The sequence below is a fragment of the Mus caroli genome, chromosome 11, assembly GCF_900094665.2.
Source record: "Mus caroli chromosome 11, CAROLI_EIJ_v1.1, whole genome shotgun sequence".
NCBI classification, from domain to species: Eukaryota; Metazoa; Chordata; class Mammalia; order Rodentia; family Muridae; genus Mus; species Mus caroli.
Window position 1 is genome coordinate 56,215,478 of NC_034580.1, and position 18,768 is coordinate 56,234,245.

At 47.3% G+C, this 18,768-nt stretch overlaps 1 pseudogene across 1 annotated transcript; it reads right to left on the bottom strand.

The window, feature by feature from the left end:
- Positions 1 to 804: 804 nt before the first annotated feature.
- LOC110305718 lies at positions 805 to 4,109 on the bottom strand (annotated as a pseudogene). Its single transcript, XR_002379183.2, has one exon. The product of XR_002379183.2 is annotated as an SLIT-ROBO Rho GTPase-activating protein 2 pseudogene (transcript).
- Positions 4,110 to 18,768: the final 14,659 nt, after the last annotated feature.

Genomic DNA, 18,768 nt, shown 5'->3' on the forward strand with positions numbered 1-18,768 from the left:
CATAAACACAATCAAACTTTAAGACTTTTTACTCTGAAAGGAACTAGCTATAGAACTGTCTTATATTGGGAAACATCTTACATGGAAAATGGTGTCAGAGACAAAGACAGGAACAGAAGAAAAATCTCTATGTTCAGAAAAACTTCCAAAGCTCCAAGATAAGACTAGGATGCACTTCTACAGAATGGAGCAGAGCAAATGCAAACAACCCGTGGCCCCCTCACAGCAAGAGGAAGAAGACAGAATCCCACCCGCACGGCAGGTCACAGGACTGTCCCATTCTGCTAAATGTTCATGACAGAGAGATCTCAAAGGCCAGGTTTCTCTGTTCCAAACAGAACAAAGTTTGTGATGAGAACAGAGACTCCTGGTGGCTTCTGTGTGAACTGCCACCACAATAAAGAGTGGTCTATGACCAGGAGAGGCGACATCAGAGACCAGAAAAACCTGTGTATGTATATGGGTGTGCATGTACACGCACATACACACAAATATATATACTTATATAAAATGAAAACTGGGCTATATATGATCTTTTAAATCAGTACTGAAAAACAAGATGTCACTGAGAGCTGCAGCCAAACATCTGGTCAAGGTGTCCTCTATGGTCTGAAGGGACAGACGTAGGCTCGTGTCCCTATGTCTTGCCTTGGCAGATATCACAGCAACCCGATCATGGACAACCTGTCACTGGCTAACCTAAGAACAGTATGTACTGGAGCTGGCTGGATTCCAACAACAGAGGGAAACAAAGAGTAGAGGAAGGACCAGAATGGGGAAAGCAGTAACAAGGACTTCGTTCTCGAGGCTGGGTAATGGGAAGGCTAATTCCTGTAAGAACAACTTAGAACCTAATTTTCAACTGAGTCCCCAAGCTACTTAAATAGGAAGATTTTAGAAACGGCCAGTCTCCTTGTCTAGAATAATTACGTTATACCCCTTAGACAGTACAAGACTTGTCTGTGGCCTGTGGGGAAGCAGATGAATTGACACCAGGGCTAGTGGCGTTTGTTTTGGGGAAGACAGTTGGCTTGGGCCGTGTGGCTGGTGGTTTGACTGGAGCAACCATCTTGACAGACTTTACAGGCCGGAAGGCGCAGGCAATGTCCCCAGCAGTACTGGTGCTGCGCTGGAAGGCAGGCTCAGGGTCCTTGAGGAGCTGGGTGTGCAGAGGGCTGGAGGGCTCAGATGTGGGGGCTACCACTGGGGAGGTCTTGAGTGGTTCCAAGGTGTCCAGAACCACATCAGGTGTGTGCTTAGCACTGCTCTGCCGCTCTAGCTCTTGAAGCTCATTCAGGGCAGAGTTCATTGTTGCTTCAATATTCTGTGCAATGACATCAGGGTCCATGGGTCGATGGTTATTGAAACTTTTTGACCTTCCTGCCATGGAAGTCTTCTGGATCTGTGGACTGTCCATCCGGTTCTTCAAGGACGAGTGGCGGCTGATAGAGTTGAGGCTGCCATGGCTGCTGATGGAACACTTATCTGGCCCTTCCTTGGGGAGATTCTGGCTCATGATATGCTGGGAGGATGGATGGCAGCTAGCCCCCACCCCCAGGGCGGAGGAGTCGGTCAGAGAACTGCCCAGCCCGTGGCTGTCACTCCGAAATGCTTTTCTGATGCTCCTAGATTCTGGACGCTTCCTTTGCTTGTTGATGTTTGCAAGATAAATATCAGCTATATGACCCCCACTGGGACAGCTGGCCCCCATTCTGGCTGTCACCTTTTCTTCAGGTGGCTCAGACATGACCTCAATCTCAGACTTGGGGCTGGACCTCTCCACAACACCGTCCTCGGTGTCTTGGACTACAATGTACTGATGGGGGATGAGTCCATCTATACCGTTGTGCCGGCCCTCCCACCAGTCATCAGAAGCTCGCTGGTAGAGCAGCAGGGATGCTCCCTTCTTGAAAGACAGTTCTCGGGCTGTCCAGTCTACGATGGCTTCTATGGGCTCACATTCATCATCGCTTGTGTGGCGCTCCGCTGTAACGTCCTGGGTGGAGTCTTCAGCAGAGGTAGTCTCCCCATGAGTGCTGTCACAGTGATCCTCCATGCTTCCTCCTCTGCTGTAGATGGGACCCTCCAGCTCCCTGGGGTTTGGGAAAATGTTCTCATGTTGGATGATGATGGCTTTGATCAGCTCATTCACGTGGGCTTGACAGGACACCTGGTCGTGGCCCTCTGGCACTGACATCAGTGAGGGCCCGAAGCAGATGGCAAGGTTGTAGGGGTCCATCATGTTCTCTTCACTGAACATGATGGTGATTGAGGAAGGCAAAGAGATATCTCATGATAGTCAGAGTGGGCTTGGGCAGGACCAGAAGGACTTTCTGGATACGCACAGCTCTCTCTTGCAGGTTGTCCGTTGTGACACAGGCAATCAAGTCATAGAAGATGTCTTTAGGGAAGAGCGGGTGTTCCAGGCCCCGGAAGTAAAGCTTGAGGACACCAGCTATAGAGTCCATGTCGTGGTCATTCTGGTCCCCAGCCAGGGGATCCTCTCCTCTCTCAAAGGCGTTTTTTATGTCGTTCACTTCTCCTTGTGATCCAGAAACCCGGAAAATTCCCTCATGTTGTAGGCCATGTCTGCAAATAAACCGGAGGCAGCTTTCTACCACCAGAGGAATTGCTCAGCTGGAATCCTGTTTCCTCACGGTTGAGCTTCGCCTGGCAAGACTACAGTCTGTCCGCTGACTTTCTCCCAGGGTTTTCTGCAGGAGGTCATGCTTGGCTTGTAACTTAGTGATGAGGTTCCTACCCTCCAAGTAGTCCTTCATTTTCATGAAATAAAACTGTTCCGTCTCTTGCTGGTTATCTCTCCTCTTCGCAATGCTGGGCTTGCTCATGAATGTTTCAGAGACGGTTGATTTGACAGACTCCATGGAATTGCTATACTGGAAGCAGTCAGATACAACAAAATCCTCAACAGTCACAATGTCTTGAATGGTCTGCAGGGTGGCCTCCATTGTCTTTTTTCACCTCTTCCTTCTCAATCTTCAAAGTAGATAAGCGAGACTGCAGCTGCTGGCATCTCTGCACCAGCTCACTCTGGACAGGCTGCTGGGCACAGAGTTGAGAGGCCATATCTCCCATGTGGGGCTGGAATTCAAATTTCATAGGGGGGGGGGGGCAGAAAACATTGTTGTACATCTCCATGAGCCGTTCTTGTCACTGGTGGCATCTAGGTTTTCTACTGCATTTTCGATAGCATCCAGACCCTCATGTTTTGACTGTTCCAGATTTAATCCAGAAGATAGGAAAGTGTGTAGAGCCCGGTTCAGGCTAGAATGGTAGCCTAGGTCACAACATTGATCGATAATATCAGACAGGTCATGGATAAAGTACTTGAAGACAGATGCATCGGTTGCCTCCAAAGCCAATAAATACTCATTCCGAGTGTTAATGGCCTTCAGCTTATTCTCTGTGTACTTGGCTTGTCGCTTCTCCTTCATCATCTCAGTCTTCTTCACTGAGCTCCTCTGGACATGCTTCTCCTCAATGCGGACATTGGCTTTGGAGTCAGGGGAGTGAGGGGTCTGCCGGTTCTCTTGCTTTACTGATTTGCCAATTTGCTTCTCTTCTTGCTTCTCTGCTTCCTTCAGTTTGCTCTGAGCACTGATGCTGTCAGCATTGTACGTGTGATATGTCTTCATGACCGAGTAAAGCTCGTTCAGGACCTTCATCAAATCATCTTGGAGCTGCTGGCCAACTTCTTTACTCTTTTTAAAGAGTCTTCCTGAGTCCTCGCTGACTTGAACAAATCGAGGAATCGAGGAAGCTCTCCCGCTTCACTTGGTTTAAGAGGAGGTTCCAGCAGTTGACTGGAGAAAGAACATTCTGGTCCTTCTTAAATTGATGGTCCCTGGTGCTCGTGTCTTGGCTAGAAAGCGCTTGGCTAGCTTCTCCAGGTTTCGAGAGGAGTCCATTTCAATCTCAGCCTTCTTGCGGAAGAAGTCCTGCAGGTCCTGCAACAGCGGCACCCGGAGCTCACATTGCTGATCTAGGCATTTCATCTGCTCTGTGAGCTGAGCCCTGATATCTTTGACCTGAGTATCATACTCGGCGGTGAACTCCTTATCCTTTTTGAATTTGGCTGGAGACGTCATGTTTTCCTTCTTTCTTCCAAATCCGAATTGTGAATTGATAGATCCACGGGAAAAATCCAACCACTGATATCAATGCCTCCAAGGCCACTTCTCCCACAGGCAGAGAAATGCCCCACGATGGTATCCAGAGCTCCAGGAGAACAGGAGCGGCGGGATGGGCAGCGGGCTACTGCACACACATGCAGACTGTGGGCGCTGAGGCCAGGGGTGGGGAAGCGGGGGGGGGGGGGGCGAGGGGGGCGGCTGGCTTAAGTACTAAAGCCCTAACCACGACCGCAGCATTAACCAGGAGAACTGCAGCGCCCGGAGGCTGGCCTGGGGTCTGACATCAACAACACAGGCTGGGAGTGGAAGTCCTTCCGCACAACATGGTGTAGGGGATACAGGGGTGTGGACGCGCCCAGCTGTGTCCCTAGAAGGGAGTGGGTTTGTCTTGGGGTGCCAGGGGAGGGCTAGGCGTTCTTCTCGGAATTGTGTGTGTGTGAGTGAGTGAGTGAGTGTGTGTTACCAGCTCAAAGATTCTGCAAATCAAATCCCAAAAGGGTGCCGCTGCAGCGCAGAGTGGGTCAGAAGTCTTTGCTCCGGTTCACTAGCCTGGCTCTGCCGCGACCGGTGCCAGGCCCAAGGTTCCGCTTCCCACTTAGCTTTCTCCTCCCTGCCACCCTCTTCTACGCAGTTCAACCCCCCAGTTCCCTAAGGAGACTCCGCCAACTCCGCAAGACCTCAACTTCTTTTTAAAGCTTTTTTTTTTTTTTTTTTTTTTTACACAAGAGCATTTCCCTTGCAAGTGGGCACCTCATACATGCCTGGTACCAGTGGAAGCCAGAAGAGGACATCAGATCCCTGGAACTGGAGCCACAGCATGTTGGGACCTTCGGTATGGTGCAGAGAGCTGGAGCCCGGTCTTCTGCAAGATCAATGGGTGCTCTTAATGCCCAATGTAGCTCCCAACCAACTCAAGGGTTCAGCTGGATCTGGGTACAATCTTTAAATCTGTCATAAGCGTCCAATTGTCTGTTCATGGCTCCCACGTCGCACAACTCTTCTCTCCATCACTGCATATCCAGTTCTTAAAGAAAATGGCAAGCCAACTTAAAGGAAAGCAGAGTTTGAAGAGACTGAAGACGCCTCAGAACCAGACGCTCATGAAGAAGGGGCATTGGCACTTGCCAACGAGTGGGGAGCATGATCGCCTAGCCAAATACATTTTTAAGGTTCATTTCTACTGTTTTTAACTCTGTGTGTGTGCGTGTGTGTGTGTGTGTGTGTGTGTGTGTGTGTGTGCGCGCGCGCGCGCTCATGTGAGTGGCGTGTCCACACACCCAAAGACAGCAGACTCCCTGTGGAATAGGCAGTTGTGAGACCCCTGATGTGGGTTCTGGGAACCATACTGAGGTCCTCTGGAAGAGTGCTGAACACCCGGGTCCTCTCACTAGCCCTAAACCAAAGTTTTTTGTTGGAAAAAAAAAAAGTATAGCCTTTAAGAAGAGATGGACAAGCCGGATGTAGTGGCTCATGCAAGCAATCCTAGCATTCAGGGGGCCAAGGCAGGAGCATCACCATGGTTCAAAGCTAGCCTGGGCTACATAGAGTTTCAGACCAGCCTGGGCTACTCAAACAAGAAAGCTTATGAGCAGCCAGTAAAGGGAGAAAATGCGCCCCCACTCCCCACCCCACCCTGCCTACTTTGGAGTATGCCACTAGTGCCCCCTGCTGGTAGATTTTGCTTGTTAAGAGGCTCTACTTTTTTGTTCTTGGACAATTTCACACACAATAGGTAATGCACAATGACATTGTAGCCACCTACGCTATCCCATCTCTCTACTGCCTTCTTTGCACATTCCCCTCTTCCTTAAAAATACCTTTCTCGTGCTCCTGTGTTCGTTTTGTGACCCACTGAGTCACAAACCAAGGCTGTGCCATTCTGGGTTTGGAGCTACCTGTGGGAGCCTGGTGGGCTTGGCAGTTGGTTCACAACTAAATGTGGAGGTTCTTCCTCTCCAGTAGCTCAGCAGTAAAGGGTGGGGCCCTTGAGTCCCTTCTTTCATGAGGCCTAGTTGGCTGGTGGGTCTTATGCAGGCCCTCTGTAGGTAACTGCAGTTGTGAGACACAGTAGTTTTATTGTATTTACAGTGAGACCTTCACAGCCACTCACCCCATCTCACCTCTGGCTCTCCCCTCCATCCTGAGACACCTTCTACAATGTTCTGATGGGGGCAGGGCGGGGCAAGATGCAAAACAACAACAACAAAAACACTATCTTTCAAAATAGCCAAGGTCAAAAATCTCTGCCTGATAAGAGCCAGGCTTGGTTTCTGATTTTTTTTTTTTTTTTTTTTTTGTGGATTTGAAGGGTCTATCTATAGCACACCAGGGTCAGAAAATCATGCTGAGTTTTCTTTATTTCATGTGTTTGTTTTTTGTTTGTTACAGGGTTTAACTTGACTCAAGCTGACCTTGAACTCACTATAGTCTCCTGTCTCTCAGGTGCGTGGCAGTTTGTTTGTTCAGTTTTGTGGTCCGGGAAGGCTGTTTTGTTCATTTAAAAGTTTCGTTGCACTTATTGACTTGGGTGTGTTCGTGTGGTGTGCCTGTAGAGCTCAGAGGACAACTGGAGAGACTGTTTCTCCTACCCTGTGGATCCTCCGGTCATCAGTCTTGGCAGTAGGTGCCTTCACCACTGAGCCTTGCCAGCCTCTCATTTTGCTGATTTTTTGAGGTATAATCTCAACTATATTCGTGTTCCCTACACTGTTTCCAAACCCCCGGACTCAAATGACCCTCCTGCCTCTGCTTACCAAGTAGCTGATACTACAGACACGCAACACTAAATCCTGCCCTTAATCCAGGTTGGGGCTGTATGCAACCTTCTGCTTCTAACTGACTGAGTGAGCGCCTAGCCACGGTGTTAGAAGGGCACAGGTAACTGGACCAGTCTCTGCCAGCTTACGCCAGCCTCACTCAAGGCACAGACAGCCACCGGGCTCTCCCACTGACCACGTGAGGCTGGAAACTTCACTATTTCCATGTTACAGACGGAAAGTTGGACGGTGCAAACATAAAGCAAATTTCCAGGATCACATAACCAGTCAGAGGAAGTGGCTAAGTTTAGAACGGAGCCCTCTGCTCTGCAGGCCAGCACATCATCTTGATTCTTTATCATCTCCTGGAGAAAAACAGGAATATGTATATATATATATATATATATATATGCAGGAGTCAACAAAGACGAATCTGTCTTTCTTTCTCTCGGAAGGAATCACATTTTGGTATGTTCCTTCCCTGAGAGGGAGGAGTGTGTGAGCTTCTGCTATTCAGTTTATTTCCTACTAACACCGTCGCCTATTTAGTTCCCTGATCTGCTGTATACACTGTAAATGGCTTTTGGTGCTCTTCTTGGTCCCTTTGTCTCTGCCCTCAGCCACTGTTTGTCCACCCTGAGGAGTGGAGCAGACCCGCCATTCAGTTTCTTTCTGATCTTTGTCTTAGAGAATTTTAGGAAAGCACTTCGTGAGGCTGACTCCTCCCCTTCCCGTGGGTGGGGCAGGCTGTATCAAACAAGGGCTCAGAAGTCGCTTTTGTCTGAAGATCCACCTCCTCACTCGCTTTTAGGAAGGAAAGGCCAGCACCTCTGCCTTCATTGTGCACCTGCCTTCTAACCTTTGCTTCGCGTGCTCGAGGGCAGGTACATCTGTTAATCACCCTAGAAACCAGGGATAGCTAACCCAGCTCGACTCCTTCCAGCCTGAAGGCACAAAGATAAAGCTAGCCGACTCAATGACCACAATCCTGTTAGAGACGCTAGATGAAGGGCAGAGCCTTCCAGGACAGCCCACTCCCCATGTGAGGGCAGTTATCCTCGAGGGTTGGGCGGCAGTGTGCAGCAGGAGCAACCACATCCTGAGAACTGAGGTGTCCCCAAGAAGTAAGGACTTCTTCTGACCCCTTTGCAGAGCCAAAAGTACAACAGAGATCATCGAGACGTCAGCTTTGAGCTTTGACTAAAAAGCACCCGAGGCAGACTCGAGGCCACAGGATCCCTTTGTCTATTCTTCCTGGCTGTTCATATGGATAAGGCCCTGGTTCTGTCTGCTTTTTCCATTATTACATCTCTCATTTCAAGATGGTGGTTAAGCCTAACTCACTGGGGCTGGCCAGAGCTGGGGCTCCTGTCCTAAAATCTCAGTTGTAGCCATGCAGCTCCCTGGGAGCTAAAGACTGCTTAAGAGGAGTTACCCTTCTCAGAGACTGAGGTAAGCTACTGCAGGGGGGTTCTCTGTCTCTGGGGTTTCATCAACTTCAGAAGGCTCAAAGCTGAACAGCCTCCAGACCCTGTCCTGAGGCTGGCTGCTTTCCCAGCCTGGGTAGTATCCACACACAGACTTGAAGCCACAGAAACACCCTCTCCTCCAGCGCCCACACTGTCGCATCTCTGGATGTAAGAGGGACGGGATGTAGTCATGAACCACTCAAAAGTCCAACCATTACCAAAATCCACCCTCATCTCTTCTGCAGAAAAACCAAGGGACTGAGGTAGGAGGACACAGTTTTATTTAATTTCAGTGCCTGGGGAAGTTGGGAAAGGACAGACATTTTATGGACATTTTTTCTCTTCCAGCATTTCTTTGATGCTGTGGTGGGTGCTCCTTCCCCGCAGCATCTGTGAAAAGAAAGGTTCTCTGGGCATGGTGGCACTGGCCTCTAATCCCAGTGCTTGGGTGACAGACACAGAAGGTCTGCCTAGAGACAGAATGAGCTTAACGACAACCTGGGCTAAATGAGACACCCACCTGAAACACCCAAAAGGAAAAGAAAGAAGGAAAAGGGAAGTTATGCTCTCCAAATTAGAACTCAGAAAAAGAGAGCCGACCTAGCAGTAGGAATCTGGGAGTAACTGTATCGGAAGGGGCATCTAAGCTGTATACACACCCAGCTCACTAAAGGGCAGTCAGTCCTCCCAACTCCTTAAAATGCCCTCAAGAGAATTACATTTCTTGAGGTTACAGCTTTTATTATACTCATTCATTCATTCATTGATTCATTCATTCAGTGTGTGTTTGTACATAGTAGGGATGTGTATATGCCTGGTCAGATGAAAACTTGAGAAAGTCAGCTCTCTCCCTTCACCATGTGGGTACCCAGGATCAAACTCACGTCATCAAGATTGGCAGCAAGTGCCTCTACTGGCAAGCTATGTCACCAGCCTGTTACAGTCTTCAGAAAGACCTTCTCCTGTCCACGTGGTTGACTGATCCCTTTTGATCGATGCTTAAGAGAAGAGGCAGTACTAATACTATGTCCTCATGATCTTATACTCTTTAGAAACATTTTAGAATGTCATGCCTCCATTCAGGACCAGAGATATGACTCAGACACCCTCCCCCATTCTTTTGATCAAAAATCATGTAACAAAATAAATTTAAGAACATTGAAAAATTAATAAATCTAACAGCATGTTCTGAAAAGACATGATATGCCCCAAAACTGCCTTCTAAACAATGTGTTTGTGACCATAGATTAGTGCTGTGTCAGCTGCAGTCAACAAAGCTTTTGGCAATGGGCATCCACAACTGTAGAGACCCATAACCTGCCAGTGTGCTAAGACTAAGTGGCCATTGGATGCCTCGCTGTGAGGAACTCTTTTCAATCAAAGATGGTGTGATGGTTTGAATGAAAATGGCCCTCATAGGCCCATCGGGGGTAGCATTATTTGAAAGGATTGGGACATGTCACTGGAGCGTGGGCTTTGAGATTTCAAATGCCCAAGCCAGGCCAGTGTCACTCTCACTTTCTGTTGCCTGCGAATAGAGAGGTAGAGCATCATGTCTGCCTGTGGGGCTGCCATGTTTCCCATAATAATAATGATCTAAACTTCTGAACCTGTAAGCTAGTCCCAATTAAATGTTTTCCTTTGTAAGAGTTGCCATCGTCAGGGTGTCTCTTCGCAGCAATAGAGACCCTAACTAAGACAGATGGCTAGCCCCAAAAGGCCCAGCCAGGGTTCTATAAATCTCCCCCACCCTGTGAACCTCTGTGTGCACACATTTGCCCAAGCTCTGGATGCTAGACATTCCTAAAATTTGGCTCTATCACATCCTTCCTCTTCATGCCAACTATAAACTAGTCAACCGAGGCATATTGGGAGGTCAGGCGCCCATCAATAGGATGAGACACAGTCACCACCCTACATTAGGGTAAAAACTGAACTTCCTGCCCTGATGTGCTTGCCTGCCACGTTCAGTTTATTGTGCTTTATACACACGGTGTCTGTTTGTGAGGCACTGGAAATACCTTTTCCCAACAATCTGGGGTTCTTTTCTAATGCATCCATAAATGAGACTTCTCTATCACCCCTCAGAGGTTCCAGGAATTCGGAAGAATACAGGATCGGGTGGATGGGTAGGGTACTGTGGGCCACCTTTGGCCAGATGTGACATGGTATAGAACTCTTGAACTAGCAGCAGTTGGGTTGGCCTACACAATATCAGGCCTGTCAATACCCTGTCATGAAAGAGGCAGGCACTGAGAGGCCCTGTCCCTCCCTGAGAATCTAGTGGTTTGGAGCGGGTGCTGAGACTCTTCAGTAGTGTAGCCACTAGAAGGATGTCTATGCTGCTATTAACAACCTCTCATCCATGTTCCTGTAAGCAACCCCAACCAGCTTCACTGGGTCACACACGCACAGAATGAGAGGGTGGGAGGAATACTTGAGAAAGGAAAGAATTCGGCAAAAGGACAAGAGAGGGTCTTAGGGGTCTAATATGCGCGCGCGCACATGTGTGTGTGTGTGTGTGTGTGTGTGTGTCTGTGCGTGTGCGTGAGAGAGAGAGAGAGAGAGAACAAAGCCCAGTATCCTCATTCTGTATGTATGACTAAAATATGCTAGGAAAAACATTTTTTTTTTTAAAGACCACTAAGTCTATAAAATAGCCATAGTGTACTGGGAGGAAACAGTGCTCCCTCAGTGTGCCTCAGTGAAAGCTTGGCTGCTGCCACCTTCTTCCCTTCTGGTGGTATTTAAGTCTCAAGAAGGAGCAACCATGAAATGTTCTTAAAGCAAATTATGGCAGGCAGGAGGTCCACTCTCGATGGCCTGCTAATGTCTAGCCCGATCACCTAACGTCAGAGAAACCAGATGCTTGTGTTTGGAGTCCTTTGGTGCTACAGCCTCGGGCATCCATCTTTTGGGAAACACCTCCTGGCATAGACTGAGCGGGTACAGCAGGCTGGGGCTGCCAAGGAACTAGTGTTTTACCCCCTGACACCTTCAGGCCTGAAGGCAAGCAAGGGCTATCGGCAGGGTAGGACAAGTGCGACCTGTGGAGATTAAGACTGCAGTTTGCAGTGACCTATGAGAGGGCAGTTGGGAGCACCCTTGAGAGATGGTTAAATATATCAATGGACAATGGCCAGACCAGATTTAAAAATAGAGCACTAACCCACTGTCTGTGCCCAGCAACAGCTCTGCCGGCAGCCCCTTGCTGCCAAATCCAGCCAGAAAGTCAGCTTCATGAGTAGCCAGGGGGTAGGGAGCCCAGTGACCTGGAACCCTCCAGGCTTCTACTTGCTGTTCAGACTCTGCCAGTCTCAGGGTTAGAGCTGAATCCGAGCTGCCGTGAGCTTTCTCCCTGTCATTCGTTTCCACCCTTCAATGTACTGTCACTCTGCATGGGCCACACACACTGAAGCCAGAGGGCGTGGGTGACATCAGCCGTCCACAGAAGGGCCACTTACTTGATCAAGTTACACGCTGGGATAAACACAAGGGGGGGCATATATGGAGATGTGACAAATAGAAGGAACCCTTGAGAAGTCACAGTAAGAAGGCAGAGTATAAGATTGGGGACCACAGATGGCATGGAGAAGCCACACATAATACCCTACCCAGGTTCCTCTAAAGGAGATCCCTGCCGATGTGGCCTCATCTCTCTGAGCTCTGCCCCCTTCCCACACAGTCGCCTGGGAATGTCCTGTTTTGGGTTCCTAGCATACTTGCTGAGTCCTTTGCACAGCTTCAAGAACTTAGACCTGTCTTGGGCAGCAAGGAAATAAAGAAGACAAGCACACAGAAAAGCTGGGATCAGGTAGTCTGGGCTCTCTGAAGCTCAGTGTGTTTGTTATACAGGTAAACAGCATGGCAGAGTTACTGCATGCAGCCAAACAGGGAGATAGAGGGTCGTCACATACAGATAAACCGAGAGGCAGAGTTATTCTACACAGCCGACAGAGACAGGCTTAGCTGATCTCAGTAGGAGCATCACGGAGGGGCATCGTGGAGGAGAAAGCTACAGAAAATATTTTCTGCACACACAGTCAACATCTGCACACAGAAGACTTTGGCATCCCTGTGAGTGTCACTCCATGGGGAAGACTTCACCGTTTCCTCGTGGTCTGAGGCTAGGGGTCCTTGACCTGTCTGGGCTCATGTCAACCATGGGCACATGCACTCAAGGCTTCCTGCAGATACTAATAACTCAGATACTTGTTTGAGATTCAGCTTGTTCTCTTCCTGTCTCTTTAAAGTTTTCTGGGTGCTTGGTTTTGCTGAGGCTGCATTTTTGGGCCGGCACTTGCTCTCTTCCCAAAATTCTGCTAGGTGCAGAGGCACGGGCCTGTAATCCCAGCTACTGAGAAGGCAGAGAGTGTTTAAACCTGGAAGTCCAGAAGATGCTGCTGCAGTTTATGTATTTGGGAGGTTGATCTGACTGGAGCAACAGAGAATGAAGAAAAGACAGACAGGCATACAGAAAAGCTGGGATTGGTTGGGCCATGCACTCTGATAGAGACACCACCAGCATTGGGGACACTCAGCATGTTTATTATATACAGCTGAATGGGATTATGGGTCAGCTAATTTCAGTTGGGGTCTCTGCGGGGGAGCAGGCTCAGTCTAGAGCCTGCAGGAAATCGTGGCGTCTGCCTGGTCTAGCTTCCTTGAGAGGCATGCACATAGGCTTTTCAGGTTAGAGTTCGTCGCTCCTAGGGCAATCATGTGCCCTTCAGTTCCTGAGAAACCAAGTCACTCCCTCAGGCAGTGAGTGGCATGTTCAGGCCACTTTGTGTTTTCCTGAATGTTCTCTTAGAAGTCAAGGAAGCATGGAAGACTGACAATTGTAAATTAATGTCACAAGACATTAATCTTCCATGCCCTGCACAGCTTGCGAATGTCGTTGCATCCCGGCAACTACAACTGTAATCACCACTATATTCTGTTCCTGGTAAGGGTATAAAACATCTGATTGTTTGCAATAAAACTGTCACAGCCTCAGCCTTGCTTTGGCCACTCCAACCTTGCTCCAGTAAGTAACACGGGCGCTTACAACAGTCACCAAGGAGAAAGCTGCGGGTGACGCTTTCTGCACGTACCGTCAGCATCCATACTAGGGAGAAGGTCTTGCTGTTCCCAAGGACATTGGGGTCCTTGACAGAGCTGTGCTCCTATCATTCCTATCAAATATTCATTCATACAGAGGAACATTGCTCCCACAAGGTCCTATCTCAAAAAATATCCATGCCCAAAACACTCTGCAATGTTATCTATGAACTCTCAACATCCACCAATGTGTGGCACAGATCACAAAATACTAAATAAAGATAAAACAAAAAAAAATCTTAAACGGAAAAATACAAGGTGGAAAACACCCAAGGAATAACTCCCGAAGGTGACCTCTGACCTATTCAAGTGCGCTTGCAGATAGAGAGAGAGACAGAGACAGAGACAGAGACAGACAGAGACAGACAGAGATAGACAGAGAGAGAGACAGAGAGAAAGAGAGAGACAGAGAGAGACAGAGACAGAGAGAGACAGAGAGAAAGAGAGACAGAGAGAGACAGAGAAAGAGAGACAGAGAGAGACAGAGAAAGAGAGAGAAAGAGAGAGAGAGACAGAGAGAAAGAGACACACAGTGACACAGAGACTGTTAGTCATCCTTACCTGCCTCCAATCAGTCAATCATTAATAGGCAGGACAGACTCCTCCCTAGTCACCCTGACTTCTTCCCATCCATGTACACTTCCAGGTGATGTCGTGAAACCAGAAGTGCATCACCAGAGAAGACGTCAGGCTGCTGCTAGGATTTTCCCTCTCTGTGAATCCAGAGCTAACTTTCTGGGCCAATGCTACCTGATATGGCCAGTGAGAGATGAAAACCAAGCTCATTCTGGAGGGGTCTCAGCCGGACTGAGGCTGTGACAAGCTTATCGCAAGCAATCTGACTTTGTATGCCGTTAACAGAAACTATAATGGTGATTGCCAGGATCAACACAGCTGTTGCTAGGATACAGTGATATTTGCTAACTATACAAGGTACACAAGATTAATTTCTAAGACCAATTGTCTTGGCAAACTTCTATATGCTTCAATGGGAATTCTGAGGAACACAGAGAAGCACAAAGAAGCCTGAACGCTTCGCTGCCTGAGAGAGTGCCTAGGTTTCTCAGGAAATGAAGGGCACACAGTGCCCCAGGAGCCATGAACTCAAACCTGAAAAACCTATGACACATGCCTCTCAAGGCAGCTAGACCATGGATTCCACAACATCCCAAACTATGAACTAAGTAAATCTCTTCACAAGATGAGCCCTCAGCCTCCCCGTATATTTTCTTTTAGTGATAGAAAATGGACTCATGCAGAAGTCCAAGAGTTTGAGTTTATATTTGACCTGTAAAGTAATATTGAGATGAATTTAAAAAAAAAAAGAGGCTGAGGTATTTTTGTTGTTGCTGTTGTTAATTCTGTTTATAAGAGGCTAATTTTTGTAGGTTTTTACATTTGTTTGAGGGGTTTTGTTTTTGTTGTTGGATGGTAGAGTTTATTTGTTTGTTTTGTACATGGTCTCATTATGCAGCCTTGGCTGGCCTAGACTGATGTAGTCCAGGCCAGGTAAAATTCAGAGATCTGTTTGCCTCTGTCTCTGGGTGCTGGGATTTAAGGAGTGCCCTGCCAGGCTGAAACCTCATAGTCTTCCAAATTAGCTTAGCTTTCTAAATTTGGTCAGAGACAATAGCCTGAATGACACAAATGCTTTGATTTGTTGAGACTTACTTTGAATCCACTGTGTGACCAACCTTTTGTGAAACATCCCATGTGAGGTCAAGAACATTGCTGTAACTGTTGACTGTCAAGTTCTAGATAGGTCCATTTGGTCGTCTCTATTAATTTGATCAAATCTTGAGTCTGGGGGCTGAACCTTTCTCATCCTGAGCACATGGCCTGCGACTATGCAGCACCCCCAGTCCTAGGCCCACAACTTCAGAATTTAACTATTGTTTTGCCAGCCAATCACTAGTCAGTTATAGATGCTGTCTCTAGTCTTTGTGTGTGTGTGTGCTGGGGATAGACCCGAGGCTTGTCTCCTCCATTTGCCCTCTGCCCTACTTAGCTTATCCTGACCCCTTACACTCTTCCTGGCTACTGACCCCCTTTTCCTGCTTGGGTTCATGGTTCCAGCTCCCAAGTCTGGCCATGTCCCTAATCAATTAGCTTTAGACATCCAGGAAAGAGAAACTGTTCCTGTTTGACATGTACTGCACGTTCCTCATCATTTGTGCTACCCAAGACCCACAGTGCCAGCTGTGTGAACACTACCACCTGAGCTACATTCCAGCTCTACCATGTGGATTTCCTATCTTTTGACACACTTGATGTGATCTAAGAGTCTATCTTACTTCTGAGAAAGATACTGTACTGCATGTCTCAATATTTCAACTGTTTGTCTGCATTTTCTCTGCCCACCAGTTCTTTGGCAACCCAACTTTCTGTCTGACATCATCTTCCTTTTTCCTGAGTCCCATCCATTGGACAGTCCGTCCTGGAGAGATGTAGTAGTTGTTTTTGTTTCCAAATGTCCCTATTCTTGAGGTCCTAGGTTGGTAATTTTTTTCTTTGAGCACTTAGGAATTGTAAGAACAGATTTCCTGGTTTCCAGTGCTGCTGCTGCTGCTGCGGCTGCGGCTGCAAATTCTGTTTCAGTCAAATTATTATGTGTTTTTTTTGTAGATAATCTGAAATATTTTTTAAAACATTTCTTTATTTTACCATGCCATTATATGGTATCTCAGTTATGTTTCTGTTACTGTGATAAAATGCCAAGCAATAGCCTTAGAGGAAAGGGGTTATAGCTTACAGGTCCAGGGGGAACACAGTCCATCATGGCAGGGGAGACATAGATCTATGAAGAGAGAGAGAGAGAGAGAGAGAGAACAGGAAATGGGGCCAGAGTATAAAACCTCAAAGCCAAACCAAATGACATACTTTCTCCAGTGAGGAACCACCTCCTAAAGGCTCTATATCCTCCCCAAACAGGGCCACCAACGGGAGACCAAATGTTCAAGTACATGAGCCTGTGGGAGACATGTCTCATTCAGGATGGGAATCTTATATCATGCTTAGGGATATTGACTTCATCGGAGTGGGACTCGCATGCTGTCAGGACTAGCATGAGAAATCGCCCTGTCTTTCAGTACCTCCCCTTCCCCACTCTCTCTATTATCTTCCTCAGAGAAGATATTTAGGATTAGATTTCTTCCTTCTGTCTTCATTATCGTAACACTTCCTCAGACTTTCTATCTCCTCGTGTCTTGGTAAGTTTTCAGTTCACTCTTTGTGTTAGTGATCTCTCACACTTAAGACTAAGTGTGAGAGATCTATTCATGTCCGGGGAATGAACCCAGGGTCTTGTGCATGCGATGCGAGCACTCTACCAACTGAGCTCCCTCCTCAGTCCCCTTAATAACTTTTCCTTGTTATTGTAACTTTTGTCTAAGACCTTCTATATACTGACATCTCCCTCAGAGGGAATTTACCTCCATCAGATGGATACTGGACAGGTGGAGTGACCCAGACCCCAAAGTCATATTTTATGACCCCGTGGAGATTACATTCTTTAGGTGAGAAAGAGCAGTTGAACAGACCAGTCTCCTCTTCTTATTCTCTAGATACGATACACTGTCCTAAAATCGGGGTGTAGAATCATTTTTACAGTAAACTTTATTATTTTGAAAAAATTACATATACCAAAATTAACCAGAAACCACATCTACAGAACTCTGAATAGTTGGTATTGGCATTCAAAATGGAAGCTGGGAAAGCTCACATTAACCTTTATACTTTCAGTATCGAATAGCTTTTATGCACTTATCCACCCACCACTGTTTCTGAGACAGGGTCTTGATCTGTAGCCCAGGCTAGCCTTAAGCTTTCAGTTCTCTGCCTCAGCCTTCCAAGATCTAGGATTACAGTCCTATGCCATCACAACAGAGTTGCCACTCACATTTCTAAATACAGATACATATCTCAGTACCATATGTATTTACAGGTTGACTCTTTCTAATCTGAACATTCAACATGCTTCAGAGCCCAAAGCATTTTGAGCAGTGACATGCCACCTGGGTCAGTTGGAAAATTCTGCACCTTGATTTCACAAGTCAGGTGAACATCAGATGCAGGGTCACCAGGACTACCATAGCGACTATCTTCACACTGGGCACAAGATATGTGTGAAACATAAGTGGACTCTGTTTGAATTTGAGTCCCATTTCAAAGATACACAATTACACTAGCTAGTTGTATGTCAACTTGACACAAGCTAGAGTCATCAGAGAGGAGGGGCCCCAACTGAGAAAATGCCTCCATAAAATCTGGCTGTAGGCAAGCCTGTGGGGCATTTTCTTGATTAGTAATTGATGAAGACAGCCTGGCTTATTGTGGGTGGGACACTATGGGCAGGAGGTCCAGGGCTCTACAAGGAAGCAGACTGAGCAAGCCATGGAGAGCAAGCCAGTAAGCAGTTCCCCTCCATGGTCTCTGATCAGCTCCCTCCAGGTCCCTGCCTTGCGTGGGTTCCTGCCCCAACTTCTTGTAATGATGAACTGTTACTATGGAACTGTGAGTGAAATAAACCCTTTTTTCACCAAGTAGCTTTGGGTCATGGTATTTCTTCCCAGCAATAGTAATCCTAATTAAGATAGCCTGCATTTCAAAAGTTTTAAAAATTCTTAAGCAGTTCTAGTCCCTGTTGCTGGTCCAAGCATTTTAAATTAAAAACAAAACAAACAAACAAACAAACAAAACCAACTCAACTTGAGTTTCCTGTTCATAATTTTGGTGCAACCTACTTTAATTTTCTACATCAGGCTACCCTGGGGGGGCGGGGGGGGGGGTAGAAGATTTAAAACAAAGCTATTAACAAAACTGGATCAAACATCCAAACGTGAGAATGGGCTACAGATGTTGAAGATAACGACCACCAGAGAGACAGTCATCTCCAGTCCACGAGCCGTTTAGAGGAGGGAGCTGAGAAAATTAAGTTCAAGGCAAACAGGGAGAGATCTATTTATTAAAGCACAAGGCTCTGTGTTGATTGCTCACACAAGCCCGGGTAACTGGAGGGAACATGGTCGGAATCCGAGGGTCGAACCAGGGCGTTAGAGGTTGAGTCAGCGCACCTTCCCCTTGATTCTGCTAGCACCTCCTGTCGGTAATCACAAGTCATCGCTTTCTCGAGCATTCGGGTGTTCGTAGTCTCAAGAAAGGGAAAAAAAAGAGCTGTCTTATATGGCGTGAGAAAGGCGATTTGATCCGATACTGATCTCATTTCTTCTTTATGACTTGGTACTTAACTCTATTCTGTCGTGGTTGACGGTGAAAAAAAACCTAGCT